Source organism: Macaca fascicularis, chromosome 8 (genome assembly GCF_037993035.2).
Source record: "Macaca fascicularis isolate 582-1 chromosome 8, T2T-MFA8v1.1".
In the NCBI taxonomy this organism is placed as follows: Eukaryota; Metazoa; Chordata; class Mammalia; order Primates; family Cercopithecidae; genus Macaca; species Macaca fascicularis.
The window spans coordinates 154556086-154563093 of record NC_088382.1 but is presented as its reverse complement, the minus strand read 5'-3'; positions in this window follow the sequence as shown (position 1 = coordinate 154563093).

The window sequence follows — 7008 nt, the reverse complement described above, 5'->3', positions numbered from 1 at the left end:
CTCCTCCACTAGCCTGGATTTCTTCCTCATCCTCCATGGGCAGTTCTGACATGTCGGGGTGCAGAGGAGTACCTGGGGGTGGGGTCAGCAGACTCTGGGAGGGGCCCAGGTGCCCTCTAAGGCACATGCTTGTGGCTTCTGCCATCTGGTCGTTCACTCGACTTCGTCCCACCCTCACTGAGTTCCAGGTACAGCCCTCCTGTCTCCCCAAAGGCACTGTCCCTACCACTGTCTTCGGGTCAGGAATATGACCAGCCACTTCCTGCATTCTCCGTCCCCAGATGTGGATGTGGCTGGGGCTGCAGCAGCTGAGACCATGTTGCCTTTCTCACTCACCGGCCCTGGCCCTGCAGGGACAGCAGCTTTAGGGACAGCCCCATCCTTCTTCTCCCAGCTGCTTTGCAAAGCCTGTGTGGAGCCCAGAGCACAGACCTGCCCTCGGTCCTGAGGCTGACCTCTCACCGTCTCTCATTGGGAATCTGTGTTTACCTCAATTCATCTGTGAACCCTTGGGCTTGTCTCAAGCAGGGACCCAGGCAAACTAAGACACAGCCATGAAAAGACAGCTTGTGAGACACAGGCAGGGGAGTGGGCCATTCCCGGGACTGGGGCTGGCACTGCCTGAGTGCAGGGGAGTGAGGGACAGAGAGGGCAAGTGCAGGGACAGCAGCTGGCCTCAAGGCCACACACAGGATTTTGGTCATTCCGCTGGGGCAAGGGGCCGGTGGGGTTTTAATCAGGACAGACATGATCCAATTGGACTTGAGATCCCTGCAGACTTAGAGGCCACTTCCTCTGGCTCAGCAGTGAACAGACTCTTCCCACAAAGGGCAAGAGAGTAAACATTTTCGATTTTGTGGGCCATGAAGTTTCTGTCCACCCTGCCATGGTGGCTTGAAAGCAGTCACACAATACATAAGCAAATAGGTATGGCTGTGTTCCAATACCATCTTTTTTTTGAGACGGGAGTTCCACTCTTGTTGCCCAGGCTGGTGTGCAACGGCACGATCTCGACTCACTGCAACCTCTGCCTCCCAGGTTCAAGCAATTCTCCTGCCTCAGCCTCCCAAACAGCTGGGATTATAGACGCCTACCACCACGCCCAGCTAATTTTTGTATTTTTGGTAGAGACAGGGTTTCACCATGTTGGCCAGGCTGGTCTTGAACTCCTGACCTCAGGTGATCCGCCCACCTTGGCCTCCCAAAGTGCTGTGATTACAGGCATGAGCCACTAAGCCTAGCCTCCAATAGCATTCTTTTAATGGATATTGAAATTTTCCCTTTTTTTGAGACAAGGTCTCCCCGCCATCCAGTCTGGAATGCAGTGGCACAATCATGGCTCACTGTAGCCTCAACCTCCTGGGCTCACAGGCACACCACACCATGCCCGGCTAATTTTCATATTTTTTGGAGAGATGGGGTTTCACCATGTTGCCCAGGCTGGTCTTGAATTCCTGGGCTCTGGTGTTCTGCCCACCTCGGCCTCCCAAAGTGCTGGTATTACAGCAATGAGCCACCGCACCCAGTCATGAAATTTTAATTTCATGTGTCACAAAGTATTTTTTTTCCATTTAAAAACCATTCTTAGGCCAGGCATGGTTGGGGCCAACCCCATGAGCCCACTGGACCCCTCCAATGCAGAGTACCTGTCCATCCTTGTCAATGGTCAGTCTCCATTGGACCTGGACTCCAGGGCAGGGGCTGGCTCTGTCCATCTTTGTCCCCGTGGTTTGCGCAAGGCCGTGCATAGAGAACAGATGTCTGCATCTGGGAAATTACTTCCTTGGTTTTCTTGGCCTTAGCTCTCTGTGGAAACTTGCTGGCGAGTTCCCTCTCCTGCGGCACTGTCCTGAGCTCAAAGCCTGGACACCTCCCCGGCTGCATCACTCATTCATTCAGCAAACATTTCTGGGGCTCTGAGTCAAGCTGCACGCACTGGGGACTTGGGGATTTATAAAATGGCCTGGGCCCGGCCCTTGCTCTGCTCCACTTTGTGAAGCTTCCAGAAAGCTCCAAATAGTTTCAATTCAGTGTCATAAATTGAAGACTATTCTGATAGTTGAGATAAAAAGCAATTCCAGACCTAGGTTATAATTTATTGTCTCCAAAACAGAAACCCAAAATGTTTTCATTTATTTATATATTGTGGAGACGGCCTCACTCTGTCCCGCAGGCTGGAGTGCAGTGGTGCGATCACAGCTCACTGCAGCCTCCCAACTCCTGGGCTCATGTGAGCCTTCCTTGGCTCCCCAAAGGGCTGGGATTACAGGCATGAGCCACCGCGCCTGGCCTGGAAACTCTTCAGCTGAGTTTCCTGAAGGCCAAATTGCACAATTGTGCGAGCAGGTCACGGGATAGTCCAGCACCTGCACTACCCCGAGCAGCCCCTCCTCTCCGTCTGCACAGGAGAACCACAGCCTGTGCGCCGGGGCCGCCTGGCCTCCTCTCCCTCTGCACAGGAGAACCACAGCCTGTGCGCCGGGGCCGCCTGGCCTCCTCTCCCTCTGCACAGGAGAACCACAGCCTGTGCGCCGGGGCCGCCTGGCCTCCTCTCCCTCTGCAAAGGAGAACCAGAGCCTGTGCGCCGGGGCCACCTGGATGCTTCCATGTGATACTCGGATCTCAAAGCTGTGCAGCAGCTTAAATTTTAACTCGTGTGCTCACACCCTTGGCTCTCCACAAGCTGCCCCACGGACATGATGTGTCGTTTCCACATCCTGCAGCCAGAAGAGGACTCCTCCTCAGCCGGGCGCGGTGACTCACACCTGTCATCCCAGCACTCTGGGAGGCTGAGGTGGGCGGATCACCTGAGGTCAGGAGATCGAGACCATCCTGGCTAACACGGTGAAACCCCGTCTCTACAAAAAATACAAAAAAAAAAAAAAATTACCGGGCGTGGTAGCAGGCACCTGTAGTCCCAGCTACTAAGGAGGCTGAGGCAGGAGAATGGTAGGAACCGGGAGGTGAAGCTTGCAGTGAGCCGAGATCGCGCCACTGCACTCCAGCCTGGGGGACAGAGTGAGACTCCGTCTCAAAAAACAAGGACTCCTCCCACCCCTCCGTGGCTAATGTCCAACCTGGATTGTTGGACTTTAGGTTTACTTCTGTTGAACTGACCCAACTGCCTTATTCTCAGTTGTACTGTGACATTCAGGTGAAGAAACCACTAAGGGCTGAGAGGAAAAAATAATCCTTCAGTGGCTGGAAGGCATGAAGTTATTTTCCAAGTTAAGGTGATCTGGCTGGTGTGGTAAACACTGCTGCAACAGGAAAGCTGCCAGAGGCTCCACGAAGACACCTGGGCATCACCAAGCCCAGGGACACTGTGCACGAATTTGATTTTAACATAGTCTTCAAATGTCGCAAGTCTCTTATTTTCTCCCCAACCATTCAGAAATGTAAAAGGCTGCGAATGGTTTGCCCGGTTTGCCAACCCTGATCTAGGACCATGTCAGTCCAGAGAGAATCCAGGTGCTGAAGCAGCATGAAGCTTGCACCCCAGCCCTTTTGGCTGGTTCCTGTTAGTGGAAAGAACACAGCATTGTGGTTAGCGCAGAATCTGGAATTTTCGGACCATCCATATGGCTGATGTTCCCCTCCTTTTGTCCTGCTCATGAACCAGGAAGTGGCCAAGAGGAGATGACGAGAGCCCAGGAGGAGGCAGGGTCAGAGTCTTTGACAGCAGGGTTCGGAAGGCCAGGAACAGGAGCTGCAGGTAGTGCATGTGGATGCCTTGGCTCTTGTCCCATGGTTGGGCGGCCCAGAAAGCCTGAAGTGGAGAAAAAGCAATGCCTGTGCTAGACCTGAAGGCGACCACCCGGCTAAGCACATTACCTGCCAAGACCCTCATCAGCAGCCACACAGCCCATGGCAGGGACGTTGCACACATACTCAGCATGTACAGAAGTTCCAGTGTGGGCAGGCGTGGCTGGAGAAAAGGCAGTTACAGTGGACACTGATTTCGTGGCTGTGGAGCGCACCATCGCCCTTGCACACCAGGAGGAGCCCCTGAAGGGGCAGGTGGGAGGTCACCAGTCAGGGCTTTGCCCCCGGGAGCAGCACTGTAGTCTGGGAACACACTCGCAGCGTGTTAAGCTAAGCAGCAGCGGCTGGTGGTCACTCGGGCCCACCAAGGGATCAGATCCCCATCCACAGGCTGTAAAGACGAAACTCATGTGGACACAAGCACCCTGGACTCTGCTGTGTCCTTTGCCACCAGGGAAAGCTCTGGAACCTGCAAACACATGGACCAGCACAACCTGTTTCAACCTGATACAAATTCCCAAGTTGCTCTTAGGTTAGGCAGCTGAGGCTGCAACTTCTCAGTGACCCTGCCATGATGCCTAACCAGTGCGGCATGACCCAAGCCAGCAGTCACAAGCCCTGGCGTGACCTGTGTCCCTCTAGGCCACATGTTTGGGACGAAGGGATCACAAAGTATCCCTTCACTGGGGACGGGGGCCTTTGGGGCCCAAATATTTCTGTGTAATTATTGGCAGTGGCACCAAAAATCAGCAGGTTCCCCCTGGAACTCCTTCATACCTGAATGACCAGGACTGTGGAGACAGGCTTGAGGTCTTGCTGTTGGCCTCATGCCTGTGAATATCAGCCTTAATTAGATGCCGTGTGAGAAAATCAAATGGACAAGGTCCCAGCCTATTAGATTAGGGTTCAGCAGCAGATTCACATGAAAATTCAATTTCAGCAAAAAAGCATCATGCCTTGAGCAGATTACTGCAAGCCACCTGCCATCAGCCACACCTCCCTCCACGTTCCTGCATGTGCCAAGAACCCCACCATGCTCCACCTGGGCCACTTCTCAAGGTTGTGTTGGCAGCAGAAAACCTGAAGGGTGAGGTAACGGCCCCCCAGCTCCCAACAGAGCAGGCTCACTCCTCACCTCCAGGTTTCTCAGCTGTGCCTGCACCTGCTGGGCCTCTGCGTCATGGGAATGGTGGACAAAGGGAACTGATAGGGCCCTGACAACTGCGGTGAGTCATCTGCCTGCCGTCCCCTCCTAGATGGAGTAGCTACAGGATTTCTCATGAGCTTGTACAAAGAATAAAATCTCAGACCCTCAGTTCTTGGCAGTTTTTGTTTCAGGCTGAGTTTTAAGGAAAGCTGTCCCACAGCATAAATTACATCCAGACCTGTAAAGTGGAGCAACTGGGGTTCTCCTCCCTGATCCTGCTTCTCCTCCCATCTGTCCTTTTGCCCTATGGTCTGCTGGTCTGCCCTACTGCAGCTCCTTAAGTTCTTTTCCCTACCATCGTTTTCCCCCACTTCCTCTCCCCAAGTTCTCCGGAGTCGTCCTTCCCCACTCCCTCGCCACCTTCTTCCTTCCCCACTCCCTCACCACCTTATTCCTTCCCCACTCCCTCACCACCTTCTTCTTTCCCCACTCCGCCTTCTTCCTTCCCCACTCCCTCACCACCTTCTTCCTTCCCCACTCCCTCGCCCCAAGTTCTTCGCTCGAACATCTTTTCTTCCCACCATCTTCTTTCCCCACTCCCTCTCCTCACCCCTTCTTCTCAGGTTCTTCTCCCCATGTGTTTCCCAACCACTTCTTTCCATCCCCTTTTCGTTTTTATTTTTTGAGACGGAGTCTCGCTCTGTCACCCAGGCTGGAGTGCGGTGGCGCGATCTCGGCTCACTGCAAGCTCCACCTCCCAGGTTCACGCCATTCTCCTGCCTCAGCTTCCTGAGTAGCTGGGACTACACCACCGCACCCGGCTAATTTTTTTGTATTTTTAGTAGAGATGGGGTTTCACCGTGTTAGCCAGGATGGTCTTGATCTCCTGACCTCGTGATCCACCCACCTTGGCCTCCCAAGTGCTGGGATTACAGGTGTGAGTCACCGTGCCTGGTCCATTTTTTCTTTTTCTCCACTGTCTGTATTTCCTCCTCACCACGTTCTACCCTCCCCCCCACCCAAAAAAAGTGGGGCAGCTGCGCCAGTACAAGACAGTCATCAGCCTGAGGGCCTGTGCACACACGGGTGTGCTGGAGACACTGGCATGGACAGGGGTGGCTGTACTAGCATTCACTTGCGTGCTCGTTCTCTGACACGCACAGTGAGACGTGTTCTTCTACATTGCTTCCTCTCAGTGCCCTCTCACAGTGCATGTTTTCAGATATTCAAATAAGGCTCCGAGTTTCAGGGAGGGCAATGATGTCCTGGGTCACACAGCAAGCCCCTGGGACACAAGTGTGACCTCAGAACATGTGCTGTGACACCTTGCTTCTGTGCCTGGCACTGATATGTGCCCCATGAATGCCAACCGCACCAGTAGTGATGGTGTGTACCTGCTAGCCCAGCCTGCCTCTCTGAAGAAGGGGATAGGGCTGGGCCCTTTGGTCCTGGGTGGCTGGGTTAAGTTCTAAGATAAGGATCTAATGTGAAGTTGGAATTCTAGGCACTCCTGGACCTCCTCCAACATGAGCTAATGCATTTCCTTATTGTTGAAGCCAGTGTGAGCCATTGATCCTTAAGGGGAAATAGTTGAGGTAAATTATTTTAACCTACTAAGTCTAGCAGTGCTCGCAGAGCCTTTCTTGTGCCGCTTCCTCATTCACAGGGACCTGTGAACTCAAACTGCAGACTGCACCCTGGGTGTGAGGGACGCAGGCTTTATTGAACAGGTTAAGGTCAAACATTTCAGCAAATTAACATACATTTTATATGAAGTTGGATTTTTTTCTTTTTTTTGAGACGGAGTCTCACTCTGTTGCCCAGGCTGAAGCGCAGTGGCACGATCTCAGCTCACTGCAAGCTCTGCCTCCTGGGTTGACGCCATTCTCCTGCCTCAGCCTCCCAAGTAGCTGGGACCACAGGTGCCCACCACCACACCCAGCTAAATTTTAGTAGAGACGGGGTTTCACTGTGTTAGCCAGGATGGTCTTTATCTCCTGACCTCGTGATCCACCCACCTCGGCCTCCCAAAGTGCTGGGATGACAGGCATGAACCACCGCGCCCGGCCTTATGTTGGATTTTTTTTTGAGAGTAA